The sequence below is a fragment of the Sus scrofa genome, chromosome 14 (genome assembly GCF_000003025.6).
Source record: "Sus scrofa isolate TJ Tabasco breed Duroc chromosome 14, Sscrofa11.1, whole genome shotgun sequence".
Taxonomy (NCBI): domain Eukaryota; kingdom Metazoa; phylum Chordata; class Mammalia; order Artiodactyla; family Suidae; genus Sus; species Sus scrofa.
Window position 1 is genome coordinate 121,888,990 of NC_010456.5, and position 20,988 is coordinate 121,909,977.

General features: G+C 41.2%; 1 long non-coding RNA gene across 1 annotated transcript in view; it reads left to right on the forward strand.

Annotated features, from left to right (window-relative positions):
- Nucleotides 1-16,262, forward strand: part of LOC110256739 — a 159,115-nt gene extending 142,853 nt beyond the window's left edge. The window contains exon 6 of the long non-coding RNA XR_002338655.1: nucleotides 6,744-16,262. This is a non-coding gene — a long non-coding RNA (uncharacterized LOC110256739). The remainder of the gene's footprint in view (nucleotides 1-6,743) is intronic.

Genomic DNA, 20,988 nt, shown 5'->3' on the forward strand with positions numbered 1-20,988 from the left:
ACATTGATGAAATATGAAAATTAAAAGGCTAATGTGATAGAGAATGGCTGGGAGGAGATTGGGTTTCTCTGAGGAGTTGATGTTCAGAAGGCTTCCATCCATGCTGAGATCTGGGGAAAAGGTCCCTGGACAGAGTCAACAGCTAATGCAAAGACTCTGGGGCTGCAGAAGTCTTGGAGGGAGGAGGTGGCAGGAGCAGGGTGCTGGGGCATGAGGTCAGAGCAAAGGTTTGGACTGGATTCTGAGTGTAACTTGAGCCTTTGGAGGATCTTGACCAGGACCTTAACCTTATCTGATTTGCATTTTTAAAAAGCAGTCTATGGCCACTGTGACATAGGTCATAAGGAACAGAAGCAAAGATCCTGACTGGGAGGCCCTGCATGGCGACTTGGATGGATGTAGTTGTAAAGATGGAAAGAAATGGATAGATGGGGGATCACACTTTAAAGGTCAAGTCCTAGAACATGCTGATGGATTGGATGTGATGGTTGAAGGCAGAGAAATCAAGGATGGAATCTGAGATTTTTAACTTAATCAACAGTTGATGATGCCATGTGTTGAGGAGGAAATAAAATAATGTAGGTAAAGTCCCAAGAGTGTTTAATGTAGTAGGTGCCTCAGTTAATGTCTGTGTGGGTACACTGAGAGTGGGCTGAGTATCAGGGGCAGGGAAGAGACCAGACACACCTGAAAAGAAAAGCTGCACGAGTGCCACGAGACTGCATGTTGAGACACCTGCTTAGGCTGGCTGCATGTGCCCACTAGTTACCACAGCCGGGTTCTATTCCCTAAAGCTCAGGACTTTGGGCAAGTTTCTATGGGGTATTGGGAAATGCCTTGATCTGTGAGAATTAGTATGACAGAGGGGAGTTTTCTAGAGTTAAGGGTCCAGCAGAAGATAGCCATGCACATAAATGTCAGGTGGAGGTTTTCTCAAGTACAGAGCAGACAATCCCTGCACCTAGATGGCCAATACACGCCCTTCTAGTGGCAATAGAAAATGCTGAGCAAGGGAAGAAGGCAGTCACATGACTCTGGCTCATAGTTCCAGGTCCTTCTTCCATTCAAGCCCTGCTTTGAGGTGCAGCAGAACAGCTGGCGGGGGGTGGGGTGGGGTGGAGGGCAGATTAGAATCGGAGTTCTGGACTCATCGGGAGAGACTGACTTTCCAGTTCCAGCTCTGTTCTGTGCTGGGCAAAGTATACATTTATAGCTTTTCTCACATTCAGGCTTTACTTCAACACTGTGAGATGAATGCTATTATCCTCGATTTAGTGATAAACAAACTAAGCCTCAGAGAGGCCAGCTTGTTCAGCCAAGGTCACACAGTTTGATCGTATGGTTTCACTCTCTGGAGTTTCCACCAGGTCATCCTGTCTTATTCCTTCCTGAATCCCCGCTGTCTTGCACACAGCGGGGGCTCCGTAAACATTTGTTCAATGGATGAACAGTGGCCCCAAAGCTTGTGTTTAATCATGAAGCCACACCATTCCCTTTGAAGTGTAGATTGAAAACCTGCCATCACCCCAAGTTTCTCTATGTGGTAAAGAGAAAAAAATCTGCTCCTGGGAAGTCCAGCTCCCGAGGTTTAGAAATGCTTGGCAAGACAGACTGCCTTGGGGCTCATTCCCACTGGTCCTCACCAGGTGAGTCACTCAGGACGATGAGGTCTTAGTAGAAAGGCAGGCTGGGCTCACTAGTTCCCAGAACTCACCAGGGGATTGGCACCTGCAGCCCTGGTGTTTATGTTCAGATTAGATTTGATGGCATGTTGAATTGGCGACTAATTACAGCATGCCCAAATAAGGTACTTTAATTATAGCTTCTTTAATTCCAACGAGAGCTCCACTTGGAAGATGGAAAATGGATGAATCAGATACAGATCTGCTTGCTCTGATACCTAAGCATGGCTTCGAAATGAATTACCAGGAAACTTGTGGTTTATTCCGCTAGCTTTGTAACTGCTGGGGAAGCTTCCCAAGGGAGGGATGGGTTGTAGTCTTTGCAGCCTGATTACTAAAGCTGGTGGCCCCGCCAACTCTGGGGACACACATGGGTGTGCTGGGGGCTGACCCTGGCTGAGTTCAGCCTTCCAGCTTTTGTTCTTTCCTGTGGAACAGCTGCCCAGCTGTCATGGGCATTTCTGTAGGGCTTTGCTTAGTCAGCTCGAAAAGGCATACTCTGATTGGGCTGTTTTCTGTTGGAAGTCATTTACTGATTCAGCCACCTCTTGAAATGTACAGATCCAATTCTGAGCTTTTTGAATGGAACCTTCCTGGCTTCTACAGGGTTTTTGACCAGTTTTCTGTATTTATGTAACAGGATTCCTCCTGTCCCCCAGATGCTAGGCTATACGTGTTGTAGGGAAAACCAGGTCAGTTTGGTAGTGAAGTGTAAGTGTTGGTAAATATCTTACTTAAACCATTTTTTTTTTTTTAGGGCCACACCTGCAGCATATGTAAGTTCCCAGGGTAGGGGTCAAATGGGAGCCACAGCCATGGCCTCAGCAATGCAGAATCTGAGCTGCATCTTCGACCTACACCACAGCTCAGGGTGGATCCTTAACCTACTGATCAAGGCCAGAGTTTGAATCCACATCCTCATGGATACTAGTTGGGTTTGAATGGGAACCCCCTAAATCACTTATAATTCTTTCTATCTGCAAGATGAATTTAGAAAGGCAATTTATCTTAGCCACCTCTTTTTTTTTTTTTTTTTTTCTTGATTTCCATAGCGGCCTTAAGACCTGAATTCAGTTACTTTCAGATTTCCACTGAAGATAAAAAACTCTTTCCATAGGCCTGGTCCCTTCTTGTCCCCTGCTCTTTAATGTAAGATTTCCTCCAAAGCAGAATTAGTCTGGAGTTCTCTTGGGACTTTTCTATTTGTGGCTGTGATTGTAAGGCCAATAATGAGAAAACCGTACAACAATGTCAGACAATTTCATGTAAGTGATCTCACTTACTCCTTATAGCCAGCTTGGAAAGGCAGACAAGGCAGCTATTGATATTTTCTAGCTCAGCTGAACTCAGAGAGTTGAAATCAAGGCCATATCATCCAGTCAAGACACAGGTCTGCATTATCTGATACCATCCCCCAGATTCTTTTCTACAGTGCCTGTCAACACCTTGTTTTGAAAAGAACACATTGTTTTACAGCAGCCCACAGACTATGTGTTCCCCAAGCCAATGTTCAGGGAAGGTCTCCAGCCGATCCTTTGTGTTTCATTTCCAAATATGTATCTTGGGTTAGAACCTAGACTGATTTAAATGAACAAATATCTATTAAGTGCCTGTGTGTGCCTGGCTCTATGGTAGCATGGTGGCATTCGGGGTATAGAGAGATAGCTGAAAGAGTGGAAAACATACCATCTATGGATTTAGATTCTGGGTAGACCTAATTCAAATCACAGCTCTTCCAGGGGCTTTGAACAAGTTACTTAAACATTCAAAACCTTATGATTAAATGAGATAATGTGAAGTGGCCAGAACCTCGAAAGTGCTAAAATTAATGGTAGTTTTGCTTTATGTACCTCATCTCTTTAATTATACAACATTCCTCATGAGGTAGAAACTATTCTTATCCCCATTTTATAGATTGGTAAACTGAGGTGATTGGCCAGTGTATATACAACTGCATTTCACACCCAGACACAGCTGGTGCTTTTAATCCTTGTCACGAACTGCTTCTCGTGTCCTCTAGCTGCTTCTTGAAGGCATCTGACATCGTAGCATGAGCTGGATTGGGGGTGGGGATCTCTGTCATCTAGACTTAGTCCTGCCTTGTACTGGTTGAGAATTAAGGGCGAAGAAAAGAAACAATGTTTACCACATTCACATACTCCTGTTTATCAAGTGCACACACTGATGCTGATGTAGTTGGTCCTCCATATCCGCAGATTTTGAATCAACCAGCCATGATTTGAAACATAGTCAACCAGCCACCGATTGAAAATATTAAAGAAACAAAAGTCCAGAAAGTTCCAAAAAGCTAAACTTGAAATTACTGCACACTGGCAACAATTTACATAGCATTTACACTGTATTTACAACGATTTACATAGCATTTACATTGTCTTGGGTATTATAAGTAATCAAGAGAAAATTTAAACTAGGTTTTATGCAAATACTAGACCATTTTATACAAAGGACTTGAGCATCTGCGGGTTTTGGTATCTGAGTGGGGTCCTGGAACCAGTCCCCCACAGATACCAAGGGAAGACTGAATAATGATTAAAACACAGATTCAGTTGAAAACAGGCCTGAATTCAGAGCTCCTTTTGTTGTTAGGTGTCTTTCAAGTAACAGGCTTCGAAACCCGACTATCTCTTGAGGGGATGGTTAAAAAATTTGACATTAAAAACCAGGCCCTCTCACTAAGAAAGACTGAGAACCACTGCCCTGGGGCACTTCTTTTCCAGTTGAAGGATGTAGCCAGGGAGCTGTTATTTTTGGGAGAATCACAGGTGCTTTTGAGAAACTGATGAAATACAGTTATTCTCTCCACTCACACACACACACAAAAGGCTATATGCACACACCCATCACAGTTTTGTGTACAATTTCAGGTAGCTGACAGATATCCTCTTCCCCCTCCCCACCCCACCCTACCCCCACATACTCCCCAGGCCATTTCTAGATGGGAATTTGGAGCCCATAGGTCTGGAGTTGAATCTGAGTTATCATTGCCTTAACTTGCCTGATGTTCAGCAACCTCATCTGTCCACCTGGGTAGGAGTGAGGATGAAAGGAAGTGACCCCAAAGTAGAGCCCGAAGCTCCTTTTCTGTTCAGGATCCACCCTCCCAGTCATCCCACACCTCCCCTGCCCCACCAGCTCCAGATAGGAAAACAGTCAGATAACTAAGCCAAAGGGCCACTGCCAAGGGGAGGGAGATAGCCACCCTCAAATGAGCTCGTGCTCCCAGAGTAAGTGCCATTTAACTGCACACTTTATAGGCTTTTTCATTACCCTCAATAACACACACTTTGTGGTGCCCTTGAGTGAGTGCAGGCAGAGCTCTTAGAGAGACTTGCAAATGTTAATGGCTCCTCAGACTAGCTTCCCTCTGATTAATTGCTGGTGGGGATTGATGAGCCAGCAGGTTTCCCATCATTCTGCACATCTAACCATACTTGCTCCTGCCCATTTCCACTGAGGCAGGGAGGCTGCCCACCCAGTCCCACAGGCTACCCTTTGATTTAGAGCCTAGGCGGGCACTTGGCATGGGAGAGTGAGGGACAGATCTCCACCTGGGGACTCTGAGGGCTTTAATACCTTCCTATAAAAACTGTGGTCTGTGAGCCAGCAGCATAACCAGCCATAGGGGCTTTTTAGAAATGCAGAATCTTGGGTCCCACTCCAGACTTAGAATTTGCACTTAATAAGATCCCTGGGGTGATTCGTGTACGTGGGGAAACTTGGGGACCATTGAGGAGCAGTGCTGTAATAATGGAAGTCCCCCACATATTTCCCAGGCACTTGGCGAACTTCAAGTGCCCCTTGGGAAAGATTGGACTCTAAAAATAATGCAGTAGGAATAATGAGTATTAACCAGTTTCCCGCATTAATGCTTCACATCCACAAAGTGCTTGGGTGGATGCAGAGCTGACTGTTACCTCCTTTTATTACATCTCCATCCTCTTTGCTAAAATCCATCCCACTTCTATTTTCCTGGGTGACATCTGTTTTAAGAAGAAAACAGTTCTGGGGTTCCCACTGTGGCTCTGCAGGGTAAGGACTCCCCAAGGTTTTCTCTGTGAGAATGCAGTTCAGTCCTTGGCTTCGTTCAGTGGTTTAAGGTTCTGGCGTTACCGCAAGATGCAGGTGTAGGGCAAAGATGCAGCTTGGCCATATGCTGCTGATGTGGCCATAAAAAAAAAAAAAAAGTAAAGAGAATAGAAGAGAGAAAGAAAAGAAGTTGTGAGTTTGAATCCAGGCTCTGTCATTCACTGATTCCATAATCTTTTGTCAGCAACTTATCCCTATAAATCTCCAGATTCTCATCTATAAAATGCAGATGATGATAATTACCTTCTTAAGGGCAGAACTATTATTAGGATGAACCAGGACAATGCACATATGATACAGCTCAACACCTGGCCTCTGGCGAATCCTTGATAAATGGCAGTTGCTTGGCTTTGTTTCTCCTGTTGCTACTCTTACAGTAAATTCCCACAAGACCCAGCTCTGCAAGGGCAAGAGCTGAGGTTGTCTTCTAACTGCCCAGCATGGGGTAGGTTTCTTAAAATGGAAGGGATGTTTGATCTTCGCAACAGCCAGCAGTATTTTCTCCATGATAAGCCTTAATAATCATAAGAAACCTGATAACTAAGTTTTACTTCTCCCAGTTGGTAGACAATAGCCTGGAGGTTCTGGGATGGTGGGAAATTTGCCTGTGGTCACACAATTCATTACCATCTCAGGTCACATGTTCCCCCTTAATTCTTTAAGGAAAAGGATTTCTTACCATCTACCTACCCTAAGTCCAACTTGCTCCCTGAAAGCCTATTTTTACAGAATATTAGTTCCCCAATTCTAGTCTTTGACCCGTTGCTTGCACCTAGCACCCATCTGAATACCACCCATGCTATTTATCTTCTATTTTACCACATCAGTTCACTTTTTCACTTCAACAAATATATTTTTAAATGGAATAATGGAGGCCTAGCATCGCTTTCCAATAACAGAAAGTAGCAATGACAATAAATACAGTGCAAACAAAACCATGTTCTTTAATTCTAGGCAGACACCATTGCCTGTAGAAGACTGTGTCTGAGGGCGGCCTTCGTTTTCTTCCTCCAAAGTGAGATGAACAAGTGATGGTTAGTGCCTGTATGTTCCTGACATCAGTTTCTTTTTGACATAATTAGAAGGATTAAACAACGAAGAACAAAGCAATGAAGAGGAAATGCACTTATCACCATGTAATTCAGTGCTATTTAATGCTCTAAAGGTATCAATAAATCATTTCATATGTCCCAGGAGTTCCATTCCCTGTGAACACCATGCTATTAGATGCTGTTGCCCAATAGCATCTATTGTTATCCAGTAGTGTCTAATGGCATCAAGACAGGTATGTCTAGATTCCCCAAGTCTGTCTAGCACACAAAGACCATGGACTCTGGAGCCAAATGCCTGGTCTTGTATTGCAGTTTGGGTACTTACTAACCATTCACCTCAGAGATGTTACTTTATCTCTTTTGCCTCAGTTTTCTCATCTGTAAAAAGAGGACACTCATAGTAATTATCTCAAATAACTGTTGTGAGGATTAGATGCACAGTGAAGCCCTTAAAATAACGCCTGGCATGTAGTAAGTGCCATATAAATAAATACTAGTTCTACCATTAGTGCAAGTTTGTGTGCCCAGCACCCAGTGAGGCCAAAAAGAAACTTTGGAGTTTGGAGCAGAGAAAGGCTTATTGCGGGCCATGCAAAGGGGTGGGTGACTTGTGTCCACCAAATATCCCTAACTCCTGGAGCCAAATTTGTAAAGCATTTTTTTTTTTAAAGCCAGATAAGGGAGGCAGGATTGCAGGGTAAGTGATCAACAAGCACAATTGTCTGATTGGCTGATGCAGAAATAACAATCCTTAGGCTCCTAGTCAGGGAAGAGGAGAGTTGTGTGCTCATGGTCAAGTAGTTAACATCTTCCATTTGGTTGGGGAGGATTCTCACACTTGTAAATCAACTCAGGAAGTGGGCATCAGTGTTACTTAGGTACTTCAGAGAGGAGCTAAAGCAGGGGACAGGAAAGGGCCTGCCTAGGGAAGACATTAAGTCAGTCCTTGCCTATGACTCATGCAGTAAGTCTTCAGCTGTTCAAGGAGTACTACCCAGGTCCCTTTCTTTCCTGAATCCCTAGGCTAATGGATCTCAATGCTAGAATCTTCTCAAAGGAGAATGAAGGAGCTGGGAGGGAAGAGCTCTAAAGGATGGGGACATTTCTCTGGGGGGAGCCTGCGTTTGCGTGGCTCCTGCTTTGTGCCAGGCACTTTGACACGCCACCTAGATGATCTCTCCCATAAACCTGGAGTTGGTGCTATTCTTCAAATATTTCCTGTTCCCTGCCTTCCTCAAACAGGCTAAGAAATTAGGTGTAGCCATGTGAACGTGATTTTCTGTGAGCTGTGAAATGTAAGTAATGAAAGGCAGAGCAGGCAGAAACTTTCAGAGCTAGTGGGTGAGTCACCACATCCCCTTTTTTCCTACTTCAATAATCAGGGGAATATGGGGTTCTGGGGTAAGTGTGACATGAGTGAGAGTTCCCAGCCAACACATGATGGAAAGTGTGGCAGAGGAAAAAAAAAAAAAAAGCTTTGTTGCTTAAAGCCATTAAAATTTTAATACTCCAGCAAAACCTGCCCTATACTGGCTGAGACAGACCCCCAGTGCTGACACAACTAGCAAGAATTTTTGCATCTAGTGGGAATTTGCTGCCCTTGAGTTCAAACTAGAGCCTGAGTCCAGGCTTCAATTGGGGGCAGGGCGGGGCATGTAGCACCGGTAACCACCCCTACTGTACTCTGTCTCACTTCTCCCCTGATCAGGATCTAATAAAGAGATCAAGGAACTTGGGCTCACAGTCCTTCCTTGGGTGCCATCTTCCTGCAGAAGCTTGAGAGACACTTTCCCCTCTGGGTCTGTTTCTTTCTGAACCTCTGATTCTTGATAAAGCTCAGGGAAAAATAGAGTCCCACAGCCATTGTCTTAGGCTCCTATTTGCTCTCTGAATCTCCCTTACTTCCCCTCTTGTACTCAAAACATTCCAGAGACAGGAAATTTACCAGCCTCATCATTAATGAACATGAATCTAGGCAACGTTACATGAGACTTCCCATGCTATTGGACTGAGCACTTGACTTACCTGAAAGGTGAATGACTTTGAAGATCCTCCTTTTGTAGGTTGACAGTATAATTTATCACCCTAACCAGGACATGTTCAAGAATAAAAGGAGATAATAGTAAAAATTATACTGGAACAAGAGTTTTAAAATAGAACTCTTCTGGGAAAACCAGGATGGATGGTTACTTGGCTTCTATGATTCTATGGCCACCACAAATGGCCCAAATTAAATTCCATGGGTAGGACTGAGTCCTATCTCTGGTAACTCAGCCTGACTTTTGGTCTACCCTTCCCCCAAACTCTTGACAACCAATCTTCTTTGGATCATGCCCTGTTCTCTAACCAACTCTCCTGTGAGACTTTAGGCCAGAGCCATTTTAGAGGGAAAGCATGTACATATAGCTTGTGTGTATCACTTCAAGCAGTTTACCCCATAGATGCTTCATATTCCTAACTACTATCTTGAGCAGATACATATTTAATGCCTTCTGATGGAGACACAGATGTAAATTGTTCAACCCTTCCTGGAGCTTTACAGTGTCGCAAGGTCCCAGCACAGTTGCTGTTAGAATTACTGGAATGCCTGAAGCTACACTCAGTGTCCCCATAAGACCCAGACTCTCAGGAAACTTACTCACGAGGTAATAGAAGGAGAGGCAGGGCTTATTAAGTTTCCCTCTGCAGGCTGGTTGATTGCAATTCTGCCTTGGGCATGGGCTTATTTGCATAGTTGATTTATAGCTTTAATTTGAATATTACAGTTACTTCCCATAAACCATTGCTTTGGTCTCTCTTTGGGTTTTTCTTTTAAACACCCACCCAATACCACACAGAACCCAATGAGCCGGAAGCCTCTACTGTGAGAGGATTTACATTCCTCCGTCCACTGGGACAGAGGAATATAGAAGGTGGAGAGTGGAAAATGAACAAACTGTTAAATTTCAGAAATGCTTGATTCCTACTCCAGGACAATCTGCCAGTTATACACAAAGTTAAGCACACTCAGCTTCAAGAATCTTTGATAGTTATGGTTTGTTTTTATTGTTGCTTCTCTAAGGGACATTTTCTCTTAAAGGTGCCTCTTCTTTCTTTTCTTTGTTTCCAAAAAATAGCTAAAATTTCCTGAATGCATTCTGTATGCTAAGCACCAAATTGCTTAATCAGATTACAGTAGTGCAAAAGGCAAGCTGGTCCTGGCCCTCAGAGAGATTATACTCCTGTCAGACAAGACAGATGTCAAAGAAACACATTTCATTAATTAATTATGTATCCCAAAGACGACTACTTTTCCCACTCTTTAAGAGGTCTGAGCCTCAGTAGATGTGTGTGTGTGTATATATACACATATATATGTATGTATGTATATACACATATATGTATGTATGTATACATATGTATGTGTGTGTGTACATATATATATATATATACACACGTGTGTGTGTGTGTGGTGTGTGTATTTGTGTGTTTCAGATGATAATCAAAGGGAGGTTTTGATCTTACATCTCTTCTATGTTGGGCACTTGGAAGCTGTTCTTTAACCTAAGATACTCTGCTTGGTTTCTCCTGTGGCCCCTGCTCAATTTACAGTTCTCCTCTGGAGCTTTGGGGTCTTATCCATAGGAATCTCTGCCCTCGTAATGTGTATCAGAGACCAAAGTATCCTTTGCCTTTATTGTAGAGTCTTTTCAATCTTCCAGTTAATGTTGGTATGGAGTTTTTACTGAAGATTTTACTGAAAACCTATTTTTTAGATGATAAAAAATATGGTAGGATGGCTACCATGATAAAATTTTAATATGTTTTAGGTAATAAATATGGTAGGATGGCTTGTGACAGATCAATACATTCACCAAGAATGGTGGGAAAAGTTGGACACACATTTTAAATATAATCTATTTGAAAGCACCAAGGAGAGTCTAAGCTTACAAGAACTTGAGAGGTTAAGATGCAGGAATGTGAGTCTGACATAGTTATTCCCTTGAGGCATTTACCATTTTTTTAAAGCTATAGAGAGAGAGCTTAAAGACAGCAGAATGAGCTGAAAAAAGAAGTGGCACTTTCAGCAATTTAACATTACAGAAGATATAAAAAATTGAAATTCAAGAACTCTAAGGTTGAGGAATCATGGAAAATACCCAAAGCCTTAGGTAGGACTCTTTAAGAACCACAAAGTAAAAGTAGCATTGAATCAAAGCTAGACCAGGCCTTCCAAAGTCTAAAACTGAGCCTCAGGGAAACAAATTCCCTCATTGGTTCTGCCCCCACATGCCAGGAGGTTCAAGCTACCTGCCAGGAAGTTAGGCTGAATATATTCTCAGTTGGTAAACTGGAAGGAATATGAATAGAAAGCATCCATTCAGAGCATAAATAAAGCATAACAATGGAATAAGAGACATAGAGGGCATGGCATATGGTCTAACACTCATGTAATTAAATGCACAGAAGGGCAGGGAGGACAAAATAGTGGCAGAAACAATGTTTAAAGAGAGAGTGACAGAGAATTTATCAAAGTTTATGAAAGACATTGAGCCATAGTTTCAAGAATCTCTACTAACCTCAAGCATGATAAAATTAAATGAAAGCACGTGTTTTAGATACAAAAAAAAAAGGTAAATAAAACTGCTGAAAACCAAAGGAAACAGAAAATATTAAATGTGATCAGACAAAAAAAAATTACCTTTTAGGATCAATAATGTGTGACAGCTAATGTCTCTACTGAAACAAGGGAAGATCCCCAGTGTTATTTCTTCTAGAACATGTTCCTCCACTCTCTCATTTTTTTTTATGTATGTGGGAGGTTGGTTATGTTTCTTGACCTTGGAGAAGTGACCCTCTGTAGGGATGTCCTGTGTGTCCCAGCAGTACACTCCCCTCTCATCCATCACCCAGTGGCCAGCAAGATAGGGTCTGATCTGTATTTGTAGACTGGGTTCTGCAGGCTGCTTGATTGTAGTTTTCTTGCTTCTGGTGTCTGCCCCCTGCTGGGTGAGGCTGGCCTAGAAGCTTGTGCAGGCTTCCTGGTGAGAGGGGCTGGTGCCTGCCCACTAGTGGGTGGGCTGGGTCTGGGCCTTTTGGCAGTCAGGCTTAAAGACCTGTCTGGATGCACCTGTGGAAAGGAAGTCTTTAAGCAGCACGCCTGTGGGGGTTGGGGAGGGGAACTGTGTTTCCACCCAATCAGTGGTTTAGCCTGAGGTTTCCCAGTAGCAGAGCCTGTGGGGGCAGGTCCTGGCACCAAAATGGCGGCCTCTGAGACCGTTCAGACTGATGATTATTTCCCAGTACCTCTGCCACCAGTGTCCTTGTCCCCACAGTGAGCCACTGCTGGCCCCAGCCTCCTCAGGAGAAACTCCAAGACCAGCAGGTAGGTCTGGCTCAGGTTCCTGTGAAGTTACTGCTTTTGTCCTGGGTCCCCTGGTGCATGCAAGACCTTGTATGCACCTTTCGAGAATGGAGTCTGTTTTTCCCAATCTTGTGGCTCTCCTCCACTCAAGCCCAGTTCGCCTTCAAAACTGAAGGCTCTGGGCTCCTCCTCCTGATGCCAGACCTCAGGCTAGGGAGCCTGACGTGGGGTTCAGAATGCTCTCTCTTGTGGATATGATTGTTCTCCAGCTTGTTGGATTGCCCACCTGGGGATTATGGGGCTTGATCGTATTGGGAGTGTGCCTCTCTTACTGTCTCGTTGGGTTTCTTCTTTATGTCCTTGGAGGTAAAATATCTTTTTTGGTGGGTTCCAGTTGTTTTAATCAATGTTTTTCTTAGCAGTTAATTGTGATTTTGGTGTGCTCATGAGAGGAGTTGAGCTCGTTGCTGAAACTTGGCCTCTGTGCACTGGTGCTGAATAGAAACGCGGAGACAAGAGTTTGGGGTGAAGGAGAAAAAGATAGCTTTTATTGCTCTGCCAGGCAGAGGGGCCACAGCAGGCTAATCTTTAAAGACTGTGTCCACCATTGGGAAGAACTGTGGGGCGTTTTATAGTAAAAAGGAGAAAAACAGGCTTTCAGATAGGAACCAGGATTGGGGCAAACACGCATTCTTTCTTTGGGTGAATAGTAGTCATCAAAACTGGCATCAGATCTTGGCATGATCCTTGTGGTGGTCTTCTGGGTTATTGCCTAGAACAACAGTACTTGAGAAAATGGCATATTGATCAGAGATTAGAACAAACTAGGAAAATCCCTGAAAAACATCCTGTGCTAATAATCTTTTAACCACCCACAATTGTGCTCAGCACGCCTCATCTTCAGCTTACCGGTGTTTGTGTTTAGGAAGCAATTAAGCCAGGAGAACCACGAGGAAGGTCTCCAAGCAGTTCAAATTTAAAATATTCATTCCTAAAGAAGCATAAGGAATATAACTTTTCTCTTAGGTATAAAACCCCTACAACATCATGTGTGTCCCTCGAGAGGGATCCAGAATCCTGCCCCAAGGCCGTACTATTGTTGCTTGACTGTTCCTCCCTTGTCTTTGCATCCCCTTCCTCCTCTGATCAGCAATATCTGAACCTGCCTCTTGGAACTCAGGCAGGCCATGGAAGCTGAATGAGCCCCATTTCCTAAGAAATGGGGACACAGGTTTTTGTGCCCAGGGGCCCCAGAGGGCCCTGCTTGGTTACAAGCTCAAGCCTACAAACCACCATCTTGTTCTGGTGGAAGAATCCCAGGTTCGGGCAGGGGACAGGCAGAGTGCTGGCAATATCTGGATATTGATCGGCACTTTACAGACTCTTCTCAATGGTTTTCTTTTCTAAGCTTCAAAGCTTCCAAGCGCTTGGCAGCTGGGAAGTGAAAGGCAGAGGGAAGGAGTGTGGGGCAGGAGAAGCCCCTAGACATGTGTAGTGGGGGTGACTGGCCTGAGGGAGCCGGTCGTGCTTGGCAGGCTAAATTTAAGGTCTAGGTTCTTTTCTACTCGTCCAAAAGAATGTGGACAGGAAATGCAAAGGAGTAGCACGCAGAGACTGAAGTGTAGTGATAAGCAAAGAAGCAATTTATTAAAGGGCCAAGTGAAAGCATGCACTGAGAGAAGAATGCTGGCCTCCCCCCCAGTGAGGAGCACCTTTGGGGGGTTCTGACCCCCTCTTTTACTTCATGTTAGTTCCTTGACTGGGTGGAGATTTCTTAGATTAGCGGTGTGATAGTCGTTGATGGGAAGGTGGAGGCTTTGCAGTGATTGCACTTGTTTACATCAGCTTCCATTCTCACATGCTCATCCCCTGAAGCCACAGCACCTGTGCTCTAAAAGCCATTTTTTTCCCTTAAATTTTCCTTTGTGAGTCAAGGATCACCTGTGGAAGGTCGTAGAACGGTCATTTGTAGCCTGAGTTTCCGTTGCGCATGTTCAGCCATGCTCTCTGGTGTTTACCGTCAGAGTTCCCTATTCAGGCATCACAAAGTTTAATCAAGGCTTAAGTGTTTTGCCTTTTGCCTGATGTGTATGGATGAGAAGCTTCTCCTTGGTCCTGTCTTTCCTTGCCTTACTGGGACCAGAATAATATTTTCAAAGTGCTAAGGGAAAATTAACTGCCAAGCTAAAATCCTACATTCAGCAAAAATTATCCTCACAAAATGAATGGTAAATTAAGACATTTACCTTAAAAAAATTAAAAAAAGGCAGCAAATAAATTGTTTCCAACATACTTAAAAAATACTGGATGAAATGTGTAGTAAATCTAAATAAATACCAACTCTACAGTAAAATATTATATATATAAAATCACCTAGAAAGTGATAAAAATAACGACTTGAAATGTAAGAAGCCAAGGATAATTAGAATCATTAGACTAGAGTAACTGCTCAAAGGTGACCAAAGAATGCACAACCAGGAAGCTAATAGAAGGAAATAGAATTATGAACAAATACTTGGTTAATCCTAAAGAATGCAAAAAAGGAAAGAAAAAGAGACATGAAGCAGGTAGAGAAGACGGTAAATATAAATCCAAATATATCAGTAATTGCTTATGCCATGTTATAATAAATCATTATATCATATAGTATATATATTAAGATAAATGACATAAACAGACTCATTAGAAAAAAAAGAATGTCAGACTGATAAAAGCAAAACCAAACTAAACTGTTTGCTGCTTACTAGAGGCATACCTGAAATATAAGTACGTAGATAATTAAAGGAAAGAAATTACATATATATAAGCATATATACATAACATATACATACATATATTATGTATGTTGTGTGTATATATGTATATAAAATTGGTATAACTCTATGTATAGCAGGCAAAATGAGTTATTGGGTAAGAAGTTATTCAAAATATAGTTGACCCTTGAACAACATGGGTTTGTACTATGTATGTGTGTGTGTGTGTTTTTCACTAAATCCACACTACGGTACTACACAATCTGTGGCTTGTTGAATTTGCAGAGACAAAACCACGGATACAAAAGGCCAGGTTTTCAATGCATGGAGAGTTATCACCCCTAACCCCTGCATTCCCTAAGGATCAGCTGTATACAAATAGCTCTTAAAACTAAATAATAAGAAAAACAATCCGTTTTAAAAAATGGGTGGAATATCTGAACAGACACTCTACCAAGAAGATATACAGATGGCAAATAGCATATGAAAAGATGCTCAACATCATATGTTATTAGGGAATCACAAATTAAAACAAAATACTATAACATACCTGTTAGAATAGCTAAAATCCAAAGCACCGACAGCCCCAAATGCCAGGGAGGATGTGGACCAACAGGAATTCTCATTCATTGATGGTGAGAATGAAAAGGCTATTTTAAAAAAATTAAACATAGTCTTATTATACATTTCAGAAATTGTGCTTCTAGAGATCTACCTAAATGAGTTGCAAACATATCCACACAAATATCTGCACATGAATAGCAGCTTTATTCATAATTGCCCCAAACTAGAGGTGACTTAAGATGTTCTTCAGTAGTTGAGTAAAGTGTGGCACATTTGTACCATAGAATATTATTTAGTGATAAAAAGAAATGAGCTTTCCAGCCATAAAAAGACCTGGAGGAAACTTAAATGGACATTGCTAGTAGAAAGAAAAGCCAATGTGAAAAGGTGTCAGCATGGTTGGATTCTGTTGATAATTCTCTTCCTGGCTTGCAGGCTCCCTTATTGCTGCATCCTCACATGGTGGAGAGATAACTTGGGTATCTTTTCCTTTTCATAGAAGGGCACCAGTTCTATCAGAACAGATCCTATAACCTCATTGAACCTTAACTACCTCTTTAAAGGCCATATATCCCATGTAGTCACATGGGAGGACGGTGATTATAGCTTCAACACATGAATTTGAATTAACAGTTAGCTCGTAGTATCTTCATCTTTTATGGTTTAGCAATTCAACTGCTCAAATGTACCTAAGAGAAATGTGGCACCAGGGAATTCCTGTCATGGCACAGCAGAAGCAAATCCGACTAGTATCCATGAGTTCAGGGGGTCAGCAATCCGGCGTTGCTGGGAGCTGCGGTACAGGTTGCAGATGTGGCTCGAATCAGTGTTGCTGTGGCGTAGGCCGACCCTTAGCCTGGGAACTTCCATATGCCACAGGTGTGGCCCTAAGAAACCTATATATATATATGGCACTCAAAGACACACTTAGGTATGTTCATAGCAGAACTTTTCATACTGGTCACAAACTGGAAACAAGCAAATAGTGCATATATAATAGTGTGGTTAAATCATTTGTGGTGTTTGCTACAATGGTCTTCTATACAGTAATTAGAATGTGTGAACTACTTGCTGCAAGCAGCAATGATAGATGAATCTCACAAATAAAAAATTTCAACAAAGGAAGCCAGATCCAAAAGAAAACATACCATATAATTCTAATTATACAATGTTCAAAACCAGAAAAAAATTAATCCGTGGTGATAGAAGTCAAGATAATTATTATCTTGTTTCAGAAGTTTATTTTTTTATTTTTTTAATTTCCCCTATACATTATTTTTTTCCTACCGTACAGCATGGCGACCTAGTTACACATACATGTATACATTCTTTTTTCTCACATTATCGTGCTCCATAATAGGTGACTAGACATAGTTTCCAGTGCTACACAACAGGCTATCATTGCTAATCCATTCCAAAGGCAACATTCTGCATCTGTTTACCCCAAGCTCCCAATTCATCTCACTCCCTCCACCTCCTGCTCAGCAACCATACATCTATTCTCCAAGTCCATGAGTTTCTTTTCTGTGGAAAAGCTCATTTGTGCTGTATATTAGATTCCAGATATGTGAGATCACATGGTATTTGTCTTTCTCCTTCTGACTTACTTCACTCAGGATGAGAGTCTCTAGTTCCATCCATGTTGCTGCAAATGGCGTTATGTTGTTCTTTTTGATGGCTGGGTAGTATTCCATTGTGTATATATACCACATCTTCCTAATCAAATTATCTGTCGATGGACATTTGGGTTGTTTCCATGTCTTGGCTATTGTGCATAGTGCTGCAATGAATATGCGGGTGTATGTGTCTTTTTTAAGGAAAGTTTTGTCTGGATATATGCCCAAGAGTGGGATTGCTGGGTCATATGGGAGTTCTATGTATAGTTTTCTCAGATACCTCCATACTATTCTCCATAGTGGTTGTACCAGCTTACATTCCCACCAATAGTGCAGGAGCATTCCCTTTTCTCCACACCCTCTCCAGTATTTGTTATTTGTGGACTTGTTAATGATGGCCATTCTGACTGGTGTGAGGTGGTACCTTGTGGTAGTTTTGATTTGCATTTCTCTAATAATCAGGGATGTTGAACATTTTCTCATGTGCTTGTTGTCCATCTGTATATCTTCCTTGGAGAAATGTCTCTTCAGGTTCTTTGACCATTTTTCATTGGGTTGTTGGCTTTTTTGCTGTTGACTTGTATAAGTTGTTTGTATGTTTTAGAGATTAGGCTCTTGTCAGTTGCATCATTTGAGACTATTTTCTCCCATTCTGTAAGTTGTCTTTTTGTTTTCTTTTTGGTTTCCTTTGCTGTACAAAATCTTGTCAGTTTGACTAGATCCCATTGGTTTATTTTTGCCTTTATTTCTGTTGCCTTGGGAAAATGACCTGAGAAAATATTCATGAGGTTGATGTCAGAGAATGTTTTGCCTATGTTCTCTTCCAGGAGTTTGATGGTGTCTTGTCTTATGTTTAAGTCTTTCAGTCATTTTGAGTTTATTTTGGGGCATGGTGTGAGGGTGTGTTCTAGTTTCATTGATTTGCATGCAGCTGTCCAGGTTTCCCAGCACAATTTGCTGAAAAGACTGTCTTTTTCCCATTTGATATTCTTGCCTCCTTTGTCTAAGATTAACTGACCATTGGTGTCTGGGTTTATTTCTGGATTCTCTATTCTGTTCCATTGATCTGTCTGTCTGTTTTGGTACCAGTACCACACTGTCTTGATGACTGTGGCTTTGTAATATTGCCTGAAGTCTGGGAGAGTTAAAGCCTCCCACTTGGTTTTTGTTCCTCAGGATTGCTTTGGAAATTCTGGGTCTTTTGTGGTTCAATATAAATTTTTGGATTGTTTGTTCTAGTTCTGTGAAAAATGTCATGGGTAATTTGTTAGGGATTTCTCTGAATCTGTAGATTGCTTTGGGTAGTATGGCCATTTTTACAATATTAATTTTTTCTACCCATGAGCATGGAATATCTCTCCATTTCTTTACGTCTTCTTTAATTTCCTTGGTTAATATTTTATAGTTCTCAGCATATAAGTCTTTTTACTTTGTAGGTAAGGTATATTCCCAGGTATTTGATTTTTTGGGGTGCAATTTTAAAAGGTATATTTGTATTCCTTTTCTAATATTTCATTGTTAGTATACAGAAATGTGACTGATTTCTGAATGTCAATCTTATATCCTGCTACTTTGCTGAATTTGTTGATCAGTTTGAATAGTTTTTTGGTTGAGTCCTTAGGATTTTCTATATATAGTATCCTGTCATCTTCATACAGTGACAGTTTTACCTCTTCTCTTCCTATCTGGATGCCTTTTATTTCTTTTGTTAGTCTGATTGCTGTGGCTAGGACTTCCGATACTATATGGAATAGCAGTGGTGAGAGTGGGCATCCTTGTCTTGTCCCAGATTTTAGTGGCAAGGTGTTCAGCTTTTCTCCATTGAGTATTAAGTATTATTCAGTTGAATCATGATTTCTATAGTTTCCATTACACAGGCAGCTGTAAAATTTAATATTCCTTTGTAAGTAATACTTTTTTCTCTTTCTAGTTTTAAGATTTTTTATTTGTCTTTCATTTTTGTCAATTTGACTTTATACCTTACATGTCTACTTTACTTTTTTTTTTTTAAATCGTTCCTCAGTTTGTCCTGTTTTGCCTTTCTTCTAGTTAAATAATCCATTCTTCTCTGGATCCAGTATTCTGTTAATCTATCCATCCAGTTTCCATTTTTATGTCCACTTGATTCTTTTTTTAATAGATTCCAATTCTCTGATGAAATTATCTTTTTTCAGTTTTTTTCTTTATACTTTTGAATATATTGATAATTATTTTGAGGTCTTTGCTCACACTCATAAAGTAGGTCCTCGTTATTTGTGGGTTCTTTTGTGAATCTGCTTATTTTCTAAAACTTATTTATAACCTACAAATCAATACTCACAGCATTTGCACAGTCATTTGTGGATATGTGCAGAGGGATGAAAATTTTGATTCACTTGCTACACACATTTGCAGCTAAAGTTGAAAAAAGCAATGCTCCACCTTCTTGTCTCCTCTCTCATACTGTCAACAAGTGTGACTTTTTTGTGGTCTATTAGTGCTATGTTTTTTGCATTTTTGTGGGGGTTTTTGGTTTTTTTGTTTTGGTGATTTAGCTGTTTCAAATGGTCCCCAAGCATAATGCTAAGGTACTGGCTAGTGTTTGTAAGTGCAACAAGGCTGTGTACCTCATGGAGAAAATACGTGTGTATACACATGTTGTTTGGGCAAGAATTTTAATGCTATGTGTTGTGAGTTCAGTGTAATGAACTAATAGTATGGCACATATGGAAAAATAAAGAGGAAATTTTGTAATCTGCATGTGAGGCCACTCCAGAAAGTGCTAAAAAAAAAAATCTATAGTGCATGATAAAGCTATGAAAAAGCAGCTGAAATTATGGATTCAAAAGTTCAGTGAACTGCAGTATCGTAATGCTGACTACCAATGAAATTTGCCAGTCACATTACTCAGGGTCAGGAAAATGTGAAACACTTCTTAGCTACTCCTGGTGGCTTATACATTTCAAAAGGTAGGTTCTGCACATAAGGAGGCTGTGGAAGAATTTTAAGATGCTTGCTATGTGTTATACAGGAAAAGAATTATGTGGAAGAGCAGGTTTTCAGTAGTGATGAGGCCAGCTTTTTTTTTTTTAATAAGGCCTTTGTCAAACAAACCTATATAGTGCAAATGACACTTTGATTGAAAAAAAATTACCAGAAGCATGAAAGAAACTGTCTGCATATTTCCACTTGGAGAAACAGTTCAGTATTCATTAGTGTTCATGGAAACTTTATAGAACAGAACTACTACAAATTATGAGAATCGACTATTTCTGAATCGTCTATGTATCTGCTTTTTTTTCTCCTTGGCTTTTAGTTCCATGGTTCCATTCCTACATGCATAGTAAACTTTAATTAAATATTATAAAAATATGTAGCATTGAAGATGATATTATCTTCCACAGGTAAATTTACCCTATCCCTTGCTAGGCCAGTGTGGGGTGAGGTGGCTGATATCCTTAATCCAGTCATAGGCTGCATGGTTCAAGCTGGGTTACCGTTTTTTTAATTTTTAAATTATAGTTGATTTACAGTGTTCTGTCATTCTCTGCTGTATAGCAAAGTGACCCAATTTTATACATATGTATACACACACTCTTTTTCTCATATTATCTTCCTTCATGTCCTGTCGCAAGTGATTAGATATAGTTCCTGTGCTATACATCAGGACCTCATTGCTTATCTACTCTAAATGCAATAGTTTGCATCTACTAACCCCAAACTCCAAGTCCATCATCCTTCCCCTGTGCAACCACAAATCTGTTCTCCATGTCTGTGAGTCTGCTTCTTTTCTGCAGATAGGTTCATTTGTGCCATATTTTAGATTCCACATATAAGTGATATCATATGGTATTTTCTGACTACTTCATTTAGTATAAGACTCTCTAGTTG